This window comes from Neomonachus schauinslandi, chromosome 15, assembly GCF_002201575.2.
Source record: "Neomonachus schauinslandi chromosome 15, ASM220157v2, whole genome shotgun sequence".
NCBI classification, from domain to species: Eukaryota; Metazoa; Chordata; class Mammalia; order Carnivora; family Phocidae; genus Neomonachus; species Neomonachus schauinslandi.
In genome coordinates, this window is record NC_058417.1 from 43,119,418 (window position 1) to 43,140,283 (window position 20,866).

Genomic DNA, 20,866 nt, shown 5'->3' on the forward strand with positions numbered 1-20,866 from the left:
GGTGCATCTTCATCACCCATCCGGTACTCCCAATAACATATTAATCCTGTGTGAATAAAGCATTTTTAACAGCCTGCTTTTTGTATTAACGTGTAACATACAACATTGTTTTTTGGTTTTGGGTTTTTTTGAAGAGAATATAAGTGCTATGCACATTAAAGCTTCAGGACATGCCCCATGCCCCTAGCACAAGATGGCTGCCCTCCAACCCCCATACATATTAAGCCTCCCACTGCCAGGGCTTAAATTAAATGTTGGATAGACCAAGTAAGGCCAAAGTCCTGGGGCCGGGTGACTGGGGGAATGAAAGCCACTGGTCAATTTCAGTGAGGTGTGCTATCCAGGTGAGAATCTCCAACAGGCACTTGGAAATTCGGATCCCAAGCTCTACTTAACAGAATAACAGTGTTTCAACAAGCAAGCTAAAAATAACTGTATTTATGAAAATACTTTGCAACGTGATAACCGTTATTGGAAACTTCGTCTAATTTAAAATTTTATTCTAGGGTCACGGTTAGATAAATAATACATTTGAATGCTTCTTATTAAAAACCAAACCAAAAACCTGTATTACGACTAAGTCTGTTTAAAGTGGATTTACTAAAAATCCACTTTGGTCAATAACAAGGGTGGAAAGAAAGCAGGTGGAAAGGAAGCTGACCCAGGGAAACTAATCTCCAACAAGGGAGACCATTTCAGGAAACTCAAGGGCTCAGGATGCCTGGCCAGCCGTAAGCAGAGCGAGCCCAGGGGAGGCCCTGAGTTCCGGGGTGGACGGACTGCGGAGCTGTGTGAAAACCTGCCCAGGACCTTCCCGAGATAGGACATCACCCCGGGACAGTAATGAAAAGGGGCAGCGGATCTGAGGGACAGAGCACCAGCTTCTTCCCAAACCCAGGGAGGGGAACCTAGTCTCTCTCCCAATGGCGGAGGCCCCTTAGACAAAGACTCCAGCCAGGGGAGGAGCCCGAAGTGCGCGTGCGCCATGGAACGCGCATGCGCGTAGCGGCCAGCGCCGCGGCTCGAGGTGTCGAGGGAGGGGAGGGAGGAGAAGCGAAGCGTCAAAAGGAGGGAGCCAGGAGGCTGGGGCGGGCCGAGTGGTGGGGTGCTCGCGCGCGCCCACTGGTGGCCGGAGGAGAAAACGTCCGCGAAGGCCTCGCTGCCCACCCCTCCCTTGGGGAGGCTCGCGCTCCCGCTGCTCGCGCCTGCGCCGCCCGCCGGCCTCGGGAGCGCGCCCTCTCGCTGGTGCGCGCGCTCGCAATCTTCGCCACCCACCAGCTCCCGCACCCGCAGCAGAGCCGCCGCCGCCGCCCGCCTTCTGCCGCTGCCACCACAGCCACTTTCTCCTCTCTTTCCTCTACTGTCCTCGCCCTCTGTCGACTATCAGGTAAGCGCGAGGCTCCTAAATCTGCCTCCTCGTCCGCCCCCTTGCACCCCCAGGCTGCCGCCCCTCGTCCCCCGCCTCAGAGATGGGTTTCATGAGGTAAGCATAGGTCGGGGGCAACGGCTGGGGCCCCTCCCTGCGCCCTGTGCGCTCCGGGGCTGGGACTAGGGCGTCTTGGAAAGGCACCCATGCAAGGGATGCACGCGCGCGCGTGTGTGTGTGTACGTGTGTGTGTGTGTGTGTGTGTTGGGGGGTGTCCTTAAAGACCCGCTGCGCGCGGACCCGGGCAGAGGTTGTGCCCGAAGGGTGGGGCGCGGATGGCGGTGACCTGGGGGAGGGGGCTGCTGTGCACTCTCGATCGTCACCTTTTGCCGCAATGGGCGTGTGTCTGTATGTGTGTGTGTTGGGGGGTGTCCAATGACGACCCCCGAAACCGAACCTGTAATCCGATTTCTCTGCTTTGGTTGGCCATAGGCCCTTCAGGAAGGTATGGATCCGGTTCTAGAAAAGATGAATCCCTGCCTACCCCTCCCTACACCTCCCCGGCAGCAATTCCAGTGGGGCTTTCACTGCCCCTGATTTAAGGCGGTGGCCCACCCCCTCCCCCTTTTCCTCCTTCAGAAACCCACAGGGGACATTTGGGGGCTGGGAGTGGAATCGAGGAGATGGGGAGGGGTCCAGGCGCTGTCACTTTAGTTGCCCTTCCTCCTGCGCGCGCCTGGCACCGAGACGCGAGCAGCGCCGTGCCCGAGAGAAGGTAGTGCGCGGATCCCGATGTGGAGGCTCCGAAAGGCGAAAAGGCTGGAGTCACCTGGCCTTGCAATGTGGAAGGACTGGGCAGCGGCGGATCCCCGCTCGCTCGCGCTCGCAGCCGCAGCCGTGCACAGACAGGCGCGGGGGCTGCAGGTGCATTTCGGGGCGGGCCCCTTTCTCTGCGCTCTGCGCCTGGCGTCCGGCGTGAGCGCTCCCTGCGGGAGGCGCGGGGCTGGCGCGCAGGGCTCGCCCCTCACTGCGGCAGTGGGTGTGGACCCGGGTGGGCAAGGAGGGGGAGGGTAGGCTGTGCCTCCTCCCACTCCCACCCCTGCTTTTTTTTTCCCCTTCCAAACGCGAGGTGCCATCTTTTTGCGGCGTGTCACGTCTTTACTGTACCGTGCCAAGCCGGGTGGCTAGGCTTTGGAGGACAGGGCGGGGACTGTAATTAAGTGGGGACCCCCACTTAGTAATAATTCAGTAATCAACGCTGAAATCTTGGTATTTTGCTCCTGTGAGCTTGAGCCCTGGGGGCGTTCACCTGGAATCTTTCTCGGGGGCTAGATGCTTTGTTTGTAGGGCTTACGTGATCTGCGCTGCCAGCCCTGTTTTTTTTGGCTCTTATCTATGAGAGGTTTAACCTAGGCCCCCGCCTTCCCCCCTATTTTCCGCCCCTCATTTTCGAGCCCTCTGTTAGACCTCGGGCTGGTGGGGTCAAGGAACCCCAGTCACAGCCCTGGGGGCACGGATGGAACGGGCGTGACCCCGCTCGGCCCCCTCCTGGAGCCGGGTGGCGCGCCAGGAAGCGTCCGCGGGGCCGAAGGGCTGGGATTCGAGATCTCTGCGCGCTGTGCGGGGGGCCGCAGAGGGAGGAAGACCCTCCCTACACCCCGAGAGGCCTGGGGGCCACCTCCCACGGGCTGCCCACCAAGGGTCACCAGCGACCCCTGGGAGGTGGCGGGGACAGCGCGCAGGCGGAGCCCCTCTCCGCTTCATGCCCTGTTGCTTCGCCAGGCGAGAGAATGTAAGGAGAGGGCAAGAGGGTTCCTCCTGTGCTTCGGGCCACACCCATTTTTCCTGAGATGACTGGGGGGGGGTCGCGGAGGGGTGGTTGCTATGGAAATCACACGCGTCCCATGAAGGGACCTCTGGGCGTTGCCCCGCCCCTTCCCAGCCAAGATTGAGAACCCTAGGGGCAGGCGAGGCCGCGGCCCCTCAGTCTTTCCCAGGCCGCTGGAGGGAGACCCCCCCACCTCAACCCTGAGCGGGTGACTCTTTATAATGGGCCTCCGGCGGCCTCAGCCACCCAGATCAGCGTCCCTCGTGTATTCTTATTATTGTGGCCAAATATTATTTTGGAAACGTACAAGATTTTAACTTGAATGCCCGAGTACACCGCCTCCCTTGGAACGGGGCCGGGAGCGGGGAAGGGGGTATGGACCCCTGGCAAAGGAGTCCGAGCCTCGCCCTCCTGCGATGAGCCGGGTCCGCGTGGTTTTCTGGTTAATTCTATCGCTGCAAACTGATGCGGGGGCGCAGTTCCGAGAGGGATGAACATCTCTGGAGCCGAATCATGCACGCGAGCCGCACAGCTTGATTCAAATGTCCAGGGAATGGTCCGGCTCCGGGTCGAGAGCCCACCAGAGGCCAGGCCGAACCTTTCCCGCTGTAGCGTCGAAGGTCGGAGCCCGGGTAGTGTGGGGCCTCCCTGCAGAGTTGAGTCCGCCAAGGGTGGCGTGCAGGAGAGGCTCAAGGATCATTTCGAGCATCTTCTCCACTCGCCCCTCTCCACCTCCTCCACCCTAGAACTGGGCGCGGAATTCAGGTTCCAGACAGAGCGAGGGTCTCGGAGCGGCCCTGAGAATCGGTAACCCGCGGCCACGGGTGCCCGGGGCGGACCGAGGGCGGAGGGGTCACCTCCTGTCGATGGAGGGAAAGGGAGCGTGGCGGGAGCGAGCACATTTAGCTCAATGCCGGAAACAAAGCGCAGTCCAGACGTCCGCGATTTTGCTCCATTTTGAAATGTGTTGGAGCTTTGGTGGGTCTCTTGATCTGCATCCCGGGCGCCAGGGGATGGATCTTCGTAAGCGGATTTGGAAACACCATCCCAGCTCTCCGCGCGCTTGAACTAACGGCTTCCCTCCTCCCCCTCCCCCTCCCGGGATCTCGAGGGATGCAGCATTTGCGCCCATGCTCCGACGGGAAATGTCCGGGCACGGATCCGAGGGCCATCGATTCCTGTCCCCTATCCCCATCAGGCGGGAGCTCATTTACGACCCCACTTGGCCTCTGGCACCCAGGAACCTCCCGGCCCGGTCTCCAGCTGGGCTGAGTTGGGATGGATGATGGATCCTGGGAGAGCGACTGCGGGGCCTGGCTCTCCAGGCCACCTCTCCTGTGTGCTCAGGTTCGGCAGGATGGCTTTTTGATCCCTTACCCCTCCAACTGACTGTCCTACAGCAGAAAAAGAAATGTCTTTCCTACCAAAATTAATGAAGGTATTATTTTGCATTTTATGATGCTGCTTAGGTTTGCTAGATAAGAATTGCTTATCTATTCCTCCATCCCCAAACCCTTCCTCTATACAATAAATGAATTACCACCCCATCCCACTCCATCCCAGTGGCTGGTCTCCAGTGACTCCTGAAGCTAATCAATTTCTTGACCAACAGTTGCTTCTGAAACAGCTTGTGTTTACTGCAATAACCAGGCTTGGCTCTTGGGGTTGCCTTTGGATAGTTTGTGGGAGAGTTTTGTTGGCTTTGCTGGGTTTTGGACGAGTGACAGTCCATGTTGTATGTGCCTGCCCCACACAGACCTCCTCTGCATCTGCCCTTGGTGGAAGGGCGTGGCTTTGAACTGGTTTCAGGTATCAGGCTCAGCATCCCTGACAGGAACAAAAGAAACGGATTATTCCCACAAATTGCAAGAAAACTTAGAATCAGTTTGACTGAGAAAGGGTCAGATATACTCCAATTGGGGAAAGAGCCCCTTCTATTGAACAGGCACTTTGACCCACATGCCCTTGGAGGGCAGTGCCAGCCTGGAGATGTAATAGGATTGTAGTGCCCTTTGTTTAGGCTGAATTTTCTTTCTGCCCTTTTAACATCAGTTCATGAAGCCCATTTGTTGAAAATTTTTAAAAGTTGTGTTTTATTACAACTTCCCTCAGCATTTATGTATATGAATATGGTTTGAGTGGCTCCACAGCTGTATATGAACATATATTAATTTTCTAGTTAAACACATGATAGTTTTCCAACTAGATAGTATTCTCCTTACTCCCACCTTGAAAAAGAATCACTCAGAAACAAATAAAAACACCCCCAGAGGCTTAATACAGTGCTAGACATACAAATAAATGGGCAAAATGGGAAAATGCAGGTCAAAAAGGTGGCAAAAAGAAAATAGAATGGGGAGCTATATTCAAGGTCATGGCATCAGGAAGGTTTGGGGACAAATCCAGTCCAGTTTGTCCCCTATCAGTGTCCAACTGGCACCCAGAAAGCGGCCTGTGCCCCTTGGTGCACCTCCACACCCTCCCTCCTCTGCTTCTGAGCCTTCTCCCTTCCCGGTACAGCACTCCTTGGCCCCAGAGCCCGGTCCCCACTACTCACCCCACCCTGGTTGGCCAGAAGAGTTCAGGAGAGAGGGTGGGAAGAAAGCACACAATACCCCAGGGGGAAAGAAGACCCTGCCCTGTCATCTCTGGGACTCTAGGTTCTCCTGGTGCCAGAGGTCAGAAGGATGGGGTGGGAAACCCCATTTGTCTCTGCCCCTTCCCCTTCCTCCTGCCCTGCATTTTTCATTATCCCACTTCAAAAACTGCCCCTCAACCCCTCCACATCCCCAGAAATATCCACCTGATTAATCGCTCCTAACTTGCCACCCTCGCTGCTTCCACAGTGATTTGCAGGAGCCCCGGCATTGAGGGGCACACCTGAGCAGGTGAGGGGAAGAGAAGACTGCTGCCTCACCAGCTGGGCTGCTTCTGGGAGAGGACCCCAATATTCCAGCTGGGACTCTTGGCTGTTTTCCTGTAAAACAGTGGTGTTCAGTCCCCAGGGCCATTGAGATGTCTAGAGATGCTTTTAATTTTCACAACTGGGGTGGGTGCAACAGGCACCTAGTGGGTAGAAACCAGAGACACTGCCAAACCTCCTGCAGTGCACAGGACAGTCCCCCACATCAAAGAATATCCAGCCCCAAATGTCGCTCATGCCAGGGTCAGAAGCCCTGCTATAGAAACATTGTTACTTTGGCACTCCTATCATAATGGCAGTTACGTTTAGGGAGTGTCTTTTAGGAGGCGCTGTTCTAAGTGCTCCCCAGAGATGATCTCATTTCATCCTCCCAACAGCCCCCTTTTGTAGCAGGTGCTGTTATTATCTCTGTTACGTATGGAGAAACTGAAGTACAGAGAGGTTTAGTAACTCACTACAGGTCACACAACCAGTGAGTGGTAGAGCTGGAAGTCCGACCCTAGCTCCTTCCCCTTCTCAGCTACGTGTGGCTTTAATAGGTCTTTGTGGGCTAGCCTGGGAACCCAAGCATGATCTGTAACATTGACCCAGTGGAAGATTCAAATTCCAAAGCCACTGACTCACAAAATGAACTTTTGAAAGAGTCTGTAATTGGAGCACAACCTAAAGCTCATAATTTCTGGTCTAGCCTTGACACATGGAGCAAGGGATTTAACTCAACCTCTGTGTCTCTGTTTATAAAACAAAGAGAAAACATCTCAGGGACCTTAAACCTCTTCCCCCAGACCCAGGTTTTCAAGATGGTTCTGTCATACAAAGGAGCAGCTGGTTCTGACTGGCTCAGAGAAGGCTAGAAATCAAGTCTGGGGGATCATGACATAGACTCAGCTATGGTCACGGTCAAATCGGTGAGGTTTTAGGGACAGCAGATCCTCATCTATGGACAGTGGACAGTGCCCTCAGAGGGATCGAAGTTTTGGCACCAGCCAGTGGGACCAGCTCTGAGCCTGTGGCTGAGTTGATTTGGGTGGACATGGGAAGGGCCTCATGCAGGAATCTCAGGGCTCACTTGGCAAAGGTGGGCCTGGAGGCTTTTCTCACTTCTTGGGGCCCAGTCTCTGCAGTAAATATTCCTTTATGCTGTGGCACAGGGGGGCTGCCTGGAATCCTTCAACCCCAGGACACACTGCCCCTCCACCTGGGGGAAGATCAAAGGCCACTGTCATTCTGCAGCCGACCCTGTGTGGGCCATCAGACATACACCATACACGCCGGTCTCACCCCTATTACCTCGCCAAAGGGGTTACTGTCCAACCATGCTTTTCCTGTCTCTAGGCGCCATGCTCCCGCCACCTTGGCCAGGTTCCTTTCCTGCAGAGATGGCCTCAGCCTGAGTGTGGGCAAGCAGTGTGAGACCATCTTGGGATGGTTTCTGAACTTTCTGGGTTCTCTGATTAGGAGACATTCTGCAGATGTGCAGCTAAAACCGGCTTCCCCAAAATACAAACTTGAATGACTTTCAGGTGGATTATCTGAATTTGTTTTTTGCTGCGTTGACATTTCAGTGGGCTCTGTACTATCTCCAATCAGGGGCACTTTTGAATGAATCCGCCCAAAATGTATTCTGTGCCTCAACTATTCAAGGACGGTTACTGAGCGTCTTGAAGGCAAACACTGTTTCTTCCTCGACAGGCCCTCGGTGCAGGGCAGTGTCTTGCAGATAGAGGTATTAGGTTTGGCCAGTGGTTAAGGGTATGGACTCTGATCAGACCTCCTGGGTGCAAATCCAGGGAGTGGAATGTCTGTGGGACCCAAGCTGTGTTGTTTAGCCTCTTGGGGAGTTTGTTGTTTTCTTCACCTTGGGGTATGGCAGTACCTATCTCCCTGCTTGCTGTGAGATTTAAAGGGGGTAAGGAGGGGATGCAGTGCTTAGCCCAGGGCCTGGCACATAGTAAATTGCTTAGTGAATGGTCTCAAGGGCAGCAGCCTCTGGATCAACACTTGTGATGAATGTGCAAAGGCATCTACTGACCCTGCTGATGGATACACTTGTAACAGATAAACTGTTGCACTGACTAAAGATCAAGATAGAAGTGGGCAGCTCCCCGGTCCCCCGAAAATCCCACACACCCATGTTTAAATGTACAGACAGAATTCTTGCCACAAGCAAGCGGAGTAACTTATTTCTGTTGTCTCCGCTTCTGTCCTCTTCCTTCCTGAAATCTGCTCCACACCAGGAATAGACTGTGTACTCTCCACACCAGCCAGAGCTGAACCGCGCCCTCCCACCATCCTGGGAACGGTGACCCGGCTTAGCTAGCGTGTTGGGTTCAGAGTTCTTACTAGCTTACTCACTGAATAAAAAGTGGGCACAGGGGCACCTGGGTGGCTCAGTCGTTAAGCGACTGCCTTCAGCTCAGGTCATGATCCCAGGGTCCTGGGATCGAGCCCCACGTCGGGCTCCCTGCTCGGTGGGAAGCCTGCTTCTCCCTCTCCCAATCCCCCTGCTTGTGTTCCCTCTCTCGCTGTCTCTCTCTCTCTGTTAAATAAACAAATAAAATCTTAAAAAAAAAAAGGTGAGCACAGATGGGATTGGGAAAGTAATGGAAGGCAGTGGAGGAGAGGATTTACAAATGAAATAATTAAGCAGGCTGTTGAAGTTGGTAAACTGGCAAGCGGGCTTCATGGTCAAGAGAAGAGTCAAGCAGAAAATGTTAAATAAAACAAACTCAACATGTTCTGAATCCAGGAAACTCCAAGCATCCCATGAGCATGCTCATATCTGAATTACTAAATTTGGTTTAAGAAGCCTTCTTATCTATGAAATGAAGACTGAGGGTCATACTATGTTAGTTTTTAAAAAGTCATTAAATCAGAAAAATCATTATGAAATGATACTCTTGGTGTTTGGATCAATTGGTTGGAATTTCTTGTCTTTTTTACCTAAGCCACACTCATAATACATTGTTTAGGAATTCAGATTTTAGCTCCTTGGAAAAAGGGCTTACACTAAAGAGTAATCTGAATGCAGAATCTCTCTAGAGTTTTACTGCTTCGTTCACAGTCTTTAATATCTTGTTTGACAGTAAAAAAAATTACTCATTTTTATGAAGTCTTTCCAAAGCGTTCAACTAGATTTTCCTAAAACCAATTAATGATTTTAAGAGTTTGCCTTTCATTTTGCACCCGAATCTCGTCGGCTTGCGTCTTATTTAAATTATGTGATTATGGTAACAAGTGTGACGGGCCTAGAAGGTTGGCTGTGGTAGGAGGAGGCCTTGGCCATGGACATCAGGTCCTGTGGACCCAGCCTTGAATATTTATAGTCCTTCCTTTCTGCTTCTTACACGGTGTCAGTCAGGACAGTGCCCACTGTGGAGACTTTGGTATTAAGTGAATTGTGGGCAGTCATCTTCCCCGCCTGCCCCATCTCTTGCCTGCCTTCCAGGATGAGCTCAGCACTTTGAATTCATTCACATAAAATCCCAGGTTAAGGGGGTGTTAGAAAATTCTTCCCATAAGACCCAAAATAAATATAAATCCCACCTACTATATTAACCCTCCTTAGTGAAGGGATTTTAGATAAAGGTCCAACTATTAAAAACCATTTTGAATCAGCAAGGTAGAATTAAATCTGAAGCCATTGGAAATGATGTTCCATTCATGGCCCTTCCTTTGGTCTTGCCCCCTCTCCTGCTCAATCCGGCATCTAAGGGCAGAGGGATGTAATTATCTCTGGTCCCAGCTGCTAGTTTACCTACCCATCTGTGGGTTTCTGTTTTCCCAGGAAGGCTGGGTGATGTTGTCTTCGGAATTAGTCTGCAGTCGTAGCGTAAAAAGCCCAGGGATGCGCTTTCATCTTCGTGGCCTCCTCCCCCGGACACCAAGGATATTAGAAGACCCCTGGGTGCATAATTGCTCTCATGTGATCTCCAGCCAACACATAATGCCAAGAAGGAAGGGCTGGGAAAGACCAATTCATAGAACTGTGGAACTGTGTCCCTCCTCCAGGGTAAAGGACCTGAATGAGAACCAGTGTTCTAAATTATGTGTCAACGGAATTGTCCTGGACCAAATCCAGTTCAGCCATTGATTTGTAGGTCATATTGGCACCAAACTATTGTCTTAACTCATGCCCCCTCCCACAGCCTAGCCCTCAAAAAGAGGCTTATTGGATAATTAATAATCTAAAACCAAATGCTTTGACGTCCAAGGGAAAGTTACAACTTAAAGAATCTCTTTGGTTTAAAATATATGTACATATAAATATTATAATTATATATATTTTTAAAATACTTATTTATTTTATTGGAGAGAGAGTGCGAGCACACGTGTGGGAAGGGGAGGCGGGGCAGAGGGAGAGAAAGAGAGATCTCAAGCAGATCCCTGCTGAGTGCAGAGCCCAACATGGGGCTCGATCCTAGGACCCCCAGACCATGACCCGAGCCGAAACCAAGAGTCAGACGCCCAACCGACTGAGCCACCCAGGCACCCCATAATTATAATTATATATTTAAATGTGAATATTCACTCCCTTATTTGATGTAGGTCTAGACTTTTTATATTAGGTTTGCTGAACACCTGACAGCTTTCAACTTTAGTATTGGTAATGCATCAGAATTTAAATCAAGGTATGTTAATAAGCCAAGCAAAGGTTGTATATATGAGTAAAACACTTGTATATGATCTTCTGTGTTGGGGTACGGTGATAATTGCGGTATAAATTCGTGTGAACCTGTCCCTTTCAAAGCTCCCCTTGCCAAGAATCACCAGGAATAGCTGTTTGGAAGAGTCCCCAGCCCTTCTGCCATCCACATGCTGTCTTGTCTTTTCCCTAGGAACAGGGAAATTCCACACCGGCCCCAACCCACGTGCAGCAGCTTCTGCCTGTGCCTCACCATGAGCCAAGCTTAGAAAGGAAGGGTTTCGAAGAACATCCCTAAATCCGATTGAATAATGGAGTGATCAGTCACAAACTCACCTGAACCTGCTTTAACCCTATTTAATCTTTCCCCAGGGTTAATCCTATGGGACCGGCCTGCTGGGCGCCTCCACTGGGTTCAGTTCTGCCTCCTGTATCTCGAGTCCCTCCATCTTTCACCCTGCAGGGAGCGATGGCTGCACTCTGTTCCCTGCAGAGTGTTAATAAAGACCGAATACATGAAAATAAATCCCTTACAGTGTCACTGAAGTGCTATAAATAATTATGAACCGATGCTTGATGTCTGATGGGAAATGCATGGGAAAAAAATTTTTTAACTGGCAGGATTCATGTTATAAGTTGATAATCTGGGCCAAGTGATAAAGAACTCAAAAAAAAAAAAAAGATCTTATCATTTATTGCTGACAAGACTGAATTCCAGAAGCTAGCCATCGCCTCATTCCATGGGCCTGTTATCACCCACTGCGTGGGCTTGCTGGCTAAACCCTGAATTTAATTGCAACCTTTCCTGTTTACCAACTTAAGAGACTCGGGGCAAAGTGGAAGATTTCCTGTGCCTCCATTTTTCCATCTGTAAAATGGGGATTGTGCAACCCCCTCACCCCCAAATGGTTGATAATGCAGGCTCCCTTCGAATGGGGTAGTTGCAGAACTGAAATAAAACCGTCTATGAGAATTCCTTCGAGCTGCTCAGGAGACAAATGCCACAGGGAGACAGAGTCAGGCGCCGGATCTGAAATCTCCACGGGCCAAGTGGAGCCCGATGCCTGAGATCATTCAGCTGCCACCACCCTGCTCCCCTCTTGGCGGCAGGACGGTGCAGGCTCATTCCCAGGGGTGAGCAACCATCAGCAGGGCCCGTGCCCAGCACAGATGGACAGGCAGCTGCAGTCCAGGCTGGACTGGTCTTGTCGGTTCCCTTCTTTACAGAGGACGTCTAAAGTGCAGGACAGGACAGAGTGTGGTCGTGCCTGTAGGGTAACCTCAGGTGATCCCCTGCCCCTGCTGGCGCCGACTTCTCCGGAGAGGGGCGGGGGCCTCCCTGACCTGTATCGTGACCCTCAGATGGCATTTCCTGGGAGCCTTTCCGTTTTTGCGGGGGTTTTCAGTTTCTTCCTAATCAGACAGGGACTTGGTACAGAATCTCCTATTCTAATTATGCCCAGGGGCAGCCTCTTCTGGCTACTCAGTGTTCAGCCCAGGAAGGGAACCGATTAAGGCAATAGTGATTAAATTAAAGGCTGGAGTTGACTTAGGTGGTACGATACTCTGATGGCTGTGTGGTGGCCAGAGGCTTGGCGAAGTGTCATTAATTGAAGCGCTTGCACTTGGAATTTGAATGGAGCTGGAGCTGGGTTATCGTCCAGCTGTGTTTGTCCTGGGAGTGGAGGGCTTCTCTTGCGTGTGGATGGTGGGTAGTATGTCAGGGCACGTGTGTAACCCCAGCCTGCCAACAGCCCGGCTGCCCTACTTCAGACGGACTTAACATACTCCCTATTGGTCTCAACTGGTTTTGTTTTATGAAGATGCTGATAATAATGGTGCTAGCCGGTTGCATTTATTTTACTAAAAACATGGCCTCATTTAACCCTCCCTCCCCCTTGAGGCAGGGATTATCATCCTCATTTTGCAGGGGAGCCGACTGAGGCCCAGAGACTTCACCACCCGGGAGCCAGATCATGCTTCTCCCCAATTCCTGTGCCTTGCTGCCTTCATGCCTCCCGTGCCTCCCCTCGCGGTCCACTCTCCACGCCAACAGACCTGTCTTTAGTGCGAATGACCAGAGAAGCTGTGCCCTCCAGCCTCCCTGAATGGGTCGTATGCAACCTGAGCCTGGAGAAAGTATTTTAAACCGAAAGCTAGCCTCTAAACTGGGCTTTGGCTTCATGTTGCCGGGGACGGCAGAACCAAATTTAGTGTATGGGCAGGTCGACACTTATCCAAGGGAGAAGCTCATTTTTCTTCCAGTTTACACAAAGCATGAAAAATGTCCACACCTGCCACACTTCTCTGGAGGGTTTATGTGTGACTGAAGGCTGGGAAAGTGGCCAGGAGGGGCCTGGGTGTCTAAACTCAGGGGAGATGACATTCAGGTTCCCAGGCAGTGTCTACAGGGAGAAATTTAATTCAAAGTGGGCGTTTTCCCTGGGCCAGACTGTCTGCTATTAGGAAAAAGTGGGAGGGAGGGAGGGGCTGGATGGCATCATACAGCCTCCTGGTGCACTGTCTGATCCCCCTCACTCGACAGTCCACTTTATTTCCCCCATGTCTACACCACTGCAGTTCACCTCTAGGACTAGGAAAAGGGGGAATGATGGGGAGGAGAGAAAGGAGGCTTACACGGATAGGGTTGGGGGTCACACATAGTGCATATTTAGAATTGCAACCTCACCAGGCACTTTTATGATACTGAAATACATTTCCACAGCCACCCTTGCATCTAAAGAAAACAAGAGCCATTTCTCAGTTCTGTACCTGCCTCCCTCCTCCCCAACTTTTCTTTTTTTTTAAAATCCACTAGCTCTAAATTAAACTATATACCATATGTGAGATTCCCACCCTAGTTTGTTTTCTTGGGTTTTTCTGGGGTGGGGGGAGAACCGTGATCATTTCATGGTATTCATAATAATAAATTGTATTCAGGGTTTGAGTAGTGTGAGTAGTTCTTCAAGAACATTCTTAAAAGCACCCCAAACTGAAAGACGGGGCCACCTGGAGGAACGTTGTTGGTCTCGGCACTGAGCACAGGCCTGCTTAGCTCTCGTGGATCTGGATGGGAGCTGTAGGGTGCTGACCCCTTTGCGCAAAGCACTGGATGCAAAGTTAGGAGCATGGGAATGCTAGGCAGAGGGCAGCTCTCTTGCCCATTGGACAGGCCAGGGCATGCTGGCCACATCTGGGCCTCTTGGTGCAGGGAGCTCATTCATCATCAAAGGTTATGGCCACATTATAGGCACCAGACCCTACGTCACTGGGACTTAATGACTGAGGCTCCTGGGATTGCTCCCTTCTAGTAGAACAGACCCTGTCCCCAGTGGGCCCAAGTTTGAAGAGAACACTTGGGATGACCTGGCTTTCTGGACATACTAATATTGTTCTAATTTGGACTAATTAGGGAATGGTCAGTCTCATTTTAAAAGCTGATTTATTTTAACATTCTTATTTAGATATTTGGGAGAGGGGAGTCATAAGGGAACATTTTTAACACCAGGCATAGGGCAGGGCTCACATTTGGGTGGCCTACATGGTGTGATGTTGGGGTGCTAGGGGGTCTCCTCTTTCCCCAAATTGCTAACAAGCAGATAGTACTTTACAGTTTATATGATCTCATTTAGTTCTTGATGTGAGCCTTTAAAAATTCTTTTCCCTTTTCCAGATGATGAAACTGAGGTTCAGGGAGGTTAAGTGGGGTTCAGTAAAGTTAAGTGGCACCTCAAAATCACATGGCTAGTTTTAGACCGACCTGGGATTTGAACCCAGAACTGCTGCTTCTCAAGAGCAGGCCTTGGGGGCCTGGGTGGCTGAGTCATTAAGTGTCTGCCTGTTCAGGTCATGATCCCAGGGTCCTGGGATTGAGCCCCACATGGGGCTCCCTGCTCCACGGGAAGCCTGCTTCTCCTTCTCCCACTCCCCCGCTTGTGTTCCCTCTCTCGCTGTCTCTCTCTCTGTCAAATAAATAAATAAAATCTTAAAAAAAAAAAAAAAAAAGGGCGCCTGGGTGGCTCAGTTGGTTAAGCGACTGCCTTCGGCTCAGGTCATGATCCCAGGGTCCTGGGATCAAGTCCCACATCGGGCTCCCTGCTATGCGGGGAGCCTGCTTCTCCCTCTCCCCCTCCCCCTGCTGGTGTTCCCTCTCTCGCTGTGTCTCTCTCTGTCAAATAAATAAATAAAATCTTTAAAAAAAAAAAAAAAAGAGCAGGCCTCACCCTGGCTTTTCCATCCTTGGATCTCCATTCATTGCTTTAGCCTGAGGGATCTTACTACTTGTTAAACGGCCAGTGCCTGAGTAAGGGGGTAGGGGAGAGGAGACCTCACAGTTTCCCACACCCCTCCCCAGGATAAAAAAAAAAAAGCTTTTGATTTTTTTCTTAAATATATGTATGTCAGTGACCTGGAATTTTAGCTTTATGATTATTAAATGAAGAGATTGCTTTTTCTTCTTAAAAGTCTGTTCAGCTTAAGATGTGTTTGGGGTGTTTGGGGTGTGGGAATTTGTGCCCCCCCCGAAATGCTCCCTGCACCCTAGGAATGGGGAGGGAGTGGCACTGCAGGTAAAGGGAGAAATCACGGAGTCCAAGCAGACCCCTCTGGCTGAACCACTGGGCTTGCCCTGATGATTTGCTTTGCTGCCATCACCCACATTTCCAGGGGTCCGGGAGACACGGGAGAGGAAGAAACCTCTATCGTGTTAAAGCAGACCCCGCTAAGTAACACATCTTGTAGTACAAGTTATTTTTTCCTTAACTAACAGCTAAAAACGGTTGCTAGAATTTAAAGATAATTAGTAAAGTAATTGGGTTTTTCTCTAGTTTCAAAGCAAATTGATTAACACTTTGTGCTTTCACATCACTAGGACCCATTATTTTGTGTTTAATTTCCACAGTTTTGTCCGATTCCACTGTTGGGGCCTCCCTGGGGAGCAAGGAGCCCCAGTATCTTTGTATCTTCGGTGACTGGCTCAGCACACGGCACAGAATAAACGCTTGATAATTCTTTAAAGAATGGATAGATGGATGACTGCGTGAATTCAATACTGATTAAAACTTAAGGCCTTTCTTAAAGAGACTTGAGAACTGAAAGGGAAATAGGTGTGTAACCTGTATATTTGTGGGTGACATGTCACTTTATGATCATTTATTTATTTATTTTTAGAGAGAGAGAGTGTTCGAGTGAGTTGGGGGGGGAGGGGCAGAGGGAGAGAGAATTGTAAGCAGGCTACACACCCAGTGTGGAGCCCGATGTGGGCCTCGATCTCATGACCCCAAGGTCGTATCTGGAGCCAAAATCAAGAGTCGGACGTTTAACTGACTGAGCCACCCAGGCACCTCCCACTTTATGATTTTAATACCCAGTCCTTTTATATCAAATACAGTTCTGGGGCACCTGGTTGACGCAGTTGGTGGAGCATGCAACTTTTTTTTTTTGTAGTTTCAAGTTTTTATTTAAATTCCAGTTAGTTGGGGCGCCTGGGTAGCACAGTCAGTTGAGCATCAGACTCTTGGTTGTGTTCTGCTCAGGTTGTGTTCTGCTCAGATTGTGATCTCAGGGTCATGAGATCGAGCCCCATATCAGGCTCTGTGCTCAGCCAGGAGTCTGCTTGGAATTCTCTCTCTCCCTTTCCCCCACCCCCACCCCCGCTCTCTCTCTCAAATAAATAAATTTAAAACAACAACAAAGAAAACAAATCCAATGCTATATTTTCTCTTAATGCTTTCATATAAAGACCTGAAGTGGGGAGAAGTATAGGTCAGCATTTGGAGTTTTGAGTGTTAAAAGTAGAAATGCGTGCATCTTTTGCCAGAATCTTTTCAAAAGCTAAGACTTTGTATTAGTTTAAGCCTTTAGATTCTCCTGAAAACCGGAACGCCACCATAAACCATGAGCCCTACTTCAAAGACAAAAGATTTTGATGAGCAGGATTGGGTCTGAGGCCTGGTCCCCAAGCTCATTCCAGGAGGAGTGATGAGCAGGTGAAGACAAACTGCTTAAGTCCCTGCCATCTCAGGAGAAACTCAGGCCCAGGGAAGGCTGTCAGAATTAGCAGATTAAACTCCTGGATGCCTGGTTAAATTTCAATTTCAGATAAACAACAATTTTTTTTTTTTTTTAGTGTAAGTGTGATAGGCAGCAAAATGCCCCCCAAAGATATCAGCTCCTAATCCCCAAAACTGTGAATATGACCTTATTTAGAAAAAGGATCTTTGCAGATGTCATTCACTGAAGCATCTTGAGATGAGATTACCCTGTATTATCTGGGCAGGTGATAAATGCAGTCACTTGTGTCCTTACAAGAGGGAGGCAGAGAGAGATTAGAAGACCCTGTGATTGATGACAGGGGGCACAGGTTGGAGTTACGTGGAGTGACGTGGAGTCCAGCAGCCACCAGAAGTTGGAAGAGGCAAAGGATTTTCTTCTAGAACTTCCGGTGGGAGTGAGCGAGTCCTTGCCAACACCGTGATTTTGGCCCAGTGATCTGATTTTGGACTTCTGGCCTCCAGAACTATGACAAAATAAATATCTGTTGTTTTAAATCAGTTTGCAATTTGTTACAGTGCCCACGGGAAACTATCACTCTAAATATGTCCCATGCAGTCTTTGGTCATACTTACACTAAAACAGTTGTTGTTTATCTGAAATTCAGATTTAACTGGGCGCCTTGTATTTTAACTGGCAACCCTGATTGCCAGGGCCAAAGAAAGGGGCTTTAGAAATTTGCAAGAAAGCTGATTGAGGCTGTCAGGAAGTAGACTTCCTTACACTAGGAGTCTTTGTAAGCACAGTTCCACTGAACCCATTTGAACCGTACTAACTACCCTCTGGACAAAAGAGGGGGGCAATTAGACAGGTGTTAATGATTTATTCTTTCAACAGTCACTTGAGCACTTCCTATAAAACAGGAGCTCTGTGTAAGGGTGGAGGAGTTGGGCATTAATGGATCCCATCCATGAGAAACCCTGTGAGATAAGTCACATGAAATATTGCCAATCACCGAGTTTAGGTGATTCCACATTTTTAATACCAGAGCTGCCCCCGGGGAATCTTGCGCCTTTCCACTGAGGGGTAATGGGGCCCACGTAGGAGCTGGGTGGTCCCTGGACTCTCGGGCTTTTAAAGATGCTCACAGAATCCACGGTGTTAGCTCTTTCAGGGACCTTGGGTCATCCAGAACACGCAGGGAGTCCTGGGACACTCCAGGATTGCCCCAGAGGCTTTACCAAAATACCCATGCCTGGGAAAAGAGAGAAAAAAAGGTAGTTCACAGGAAAAAAAGCCGAAGTTTTCAGTGGGGACTGAAAAGATGCTCAAGCTTGCTGATTCTAAAAGACTGCTGATAAAGCACAGCCGGATGACACTGTTGGTGACCCAGGTGGCAGAGATCCTTTCTATGCAAGCAAGAGCAATCTGTATGGGGATTCATTGGGGAGTCGTCTGTTACACAAAGTCTGGAAATAATTGCTATGAAACTGGTTGACTAAAGTGGGGCCCCCCAAGAATGCACTGCTGTTGACATTCCCTCAGACACGCTAAGCGAGGAACAAGGGGGCTACCATGTGTTCCCACTTGTACAAAAAGAGGGAGAATGCCTGTGAATGAGGCCATGTATATGGAGCCCATCTTTACCTGAAGGAAAGATGAAAATCAGGTTTTGATGGTGGCCTCTGGGAGAGAGAAATCATAGGTGCGGGCAGGACATGTCATTGTCACTGTGTACTCTACTATTGATTTTTTAATCATGTGTATATGTTTTTAATTTAAACAATTTACTTATTTGAGAGAGAGAGGCAGAGGGAGAAGCAGGCTCCCTGCTCAGCAGGGAGCCCAATCTGGGGTTCAATCTCAGGGCCCTGGAATCATGACCTGAGCCGAAGGCAGACGCTTAACCCACTGAGCCACCCAGGTGCCCCCATATGTATGTTTTTAAAGCTAAATTCATATATATGCTTAGGCCCCAGCTCTCTTCAGAAGGTTGAAAACATCTGGAAGAAGGGTTCTTTCAAAGGCCCCTGAGGCAAAGCTGGCAGGCATGACACCCCTGGTGGAGAAGTTCTGAGGTGGCTTCACCCTCTCATTTCAGAGAGATGGAAGCTCTGTAACTAGGTCTTTCTCTGTAACTAGGGCTAGCCTGGGCACTTCACTGCCTTAGACAGAAGGACTTCCCAGATGAGTTGTGGGAATACAGCTTACCAGGAGCATGCGTACACAGTGTGTGTGTGTGTGTGTGTGTGTGTGTGTGTGTGTGTGTGTGTGAAGCATATATAAAGTGTAACTGAATACAGAGAGCACCTTCTGGAGTATTCCCTCGGAAGTAGGAGGGGAAGGGGCAGGAGGACAAGGGGAGGTGGGCTCCTGTGTTCTTTAAGTACCCAAGCCTTGTTGTTGTTTGTGACAACCCAAACTAGCCCCACGAGCCACCACCGTGGTCCCCGGAGTGCCTGGTAGCCTGCATTCCAAGTGAGACCCCCATGGATGAGTTCCTTGGGGAGGGGCGGATGTTGCGCCACTTGACCATCTTCATGCCCAATCCTTTTATATCAGAAACAACTTCAACGCTATTTTCTCTCTCAGTGTTTCCACACAAATGACCTCATTTCATTCCCCCACTGCAGGCTAGGGGGCACTTCCTGTTCGGAAGGGGAGAAAAACGGAAGCTGCCGGAAGTTCTAGCACCTCAGGGGTGGGGCCGAGGCAGTGGTGACTTTTCTGCCAGCAGCCCTCGAGGCCCCGGGCCTGTGTCCTGGCCTGGCCCCGCTGCCTGTCTCTTCTGGAGTAACTTCGGTGAGCAACTGCATCCCCTGCTCCAAGGCCTGTGTGGAGTTTCTCCGGAACCCCCCACGTTCCTTGAAGGATAGAACGTGGCCCCAAGACCCTGCTCTCTGGGGACACTTTCCACACCCAGAGACGCAAAAAGGCACTTCTAATCTCTTTCAGATACAACACAGCAGTCCTCAGAGACGTTCCAGCCAGTCCTCCGAGGGCCTCATTTCAGTTTTAATTACCGTGTTGTCCTGTTGGCGCTCTCCAGGGAGGCTGACAGGCACAGCCGTGGCTAGAATGGAACTTTCCTGCCCCCCAGGCCGGAGCATCTCCCACTGTTTGTTGGCTCAGTCTGCTTGGCCTGTAGGACCCTGAACTCCCAGAACCTTGAAGGTGGAAGAACCCCCAGAGGCCACCTGGTCCCACGAACTAGCCACTGCCCAGACCTCCTCTGCTGCCTTCCTGACCGAGTCACCAGCGTTCCCTCAGGATGGTGGCTCACAGCCTCTGTCAACCATTTGACGGGGGGACTGGGATGGAGGAGAATGAAGGGGTCAGCAGAGAAAGGTGAAAGTGTTGGGAGCGGCCCCCAAATGTGTGACATCCTTAAAATGAATCACCACTTGCCCTTTCCTGCTTTTTTTTCCTGCTTTTTTTTCCTCCTCGAGGGACTCTCCTTTCTCTCACACCTCCCCTGCTCTCTGAGGTTATACTGAGAAAAATCCGCAGAGGTGCCAGTGCAAGGTGTTAAGGCCCACAAGTTTGGCATTTTAACAGATGCCAGAGCCACCTGAGCAATGAGGTAATAGCCCAGAGAGGTAAAGTGACCTCCCCAGAGTCACACAGCAAGTTCATGGCAAAGCTAAGCTAGCACAGGTCTCCTTCCTCCTCTTGCACATACCGTCCCAGGCCTCGCATTGCCTCCCTGCAATGGCTGGGGTGCTGGAGGGGGACTCTCAGACCCACCTGGCCAGTCGAGGGATTTTCGTTAAAGCAGCCAGGCTGAATTGGCTTCACTCCTTTTGAAAGGAGAAGCATACACCCTGCTTAAAAACGCCTGCTAATTTTCCTAGAGCATGTCCACAATTCCTGGAGGATGCCTGGGTGTCCCTAGTGGAATAGCTTTCCCCTTGGGTGTGCTTAAATACAGAAGCAACATTTGTTGCTGGAAAATATCCATTAGGTTAATGAGGTTTTTCTTGACCACGGAGATGAAGCATGTCCCAGCCGTGGACACTTTGCGGTGTGAGCAAGAACTGCACAACCCACAACCCGTTCCGCCCACCCATGTGGTGAGCCCCGGGAGAGCGTGGAGTGGGCTCATTCATATTT

At 50.4% G+C, this 20,866-nt stretch overlaps 1 protein-coding gene across 4 annotated transcripts in view; it reads left to right on the forward strand.

The window, feature by feature from the left end:
• The first annotated feature begins 1,284 nt into the window (after positions 1 to 1,284).
• MAPT (microtubule associated protein tau) overlaps positions 1,285 to 20,866 on the forward strand; it is a 94,816-nt gene continuing 75,234 nt past the window's right edge. For all 4 annotated transcript variants that reach the window (XM_044921896.1, XM_021678484.1, XM_021678485.1 and 1 more), the window contains exon 1: positions 1,285 to 1,387. The gene's annotated coding sequence lies outside the window, so the exon portion shown is untranslated. The remainder of the gene's footprint in view (positions 1,388 to 20,866) is intronic.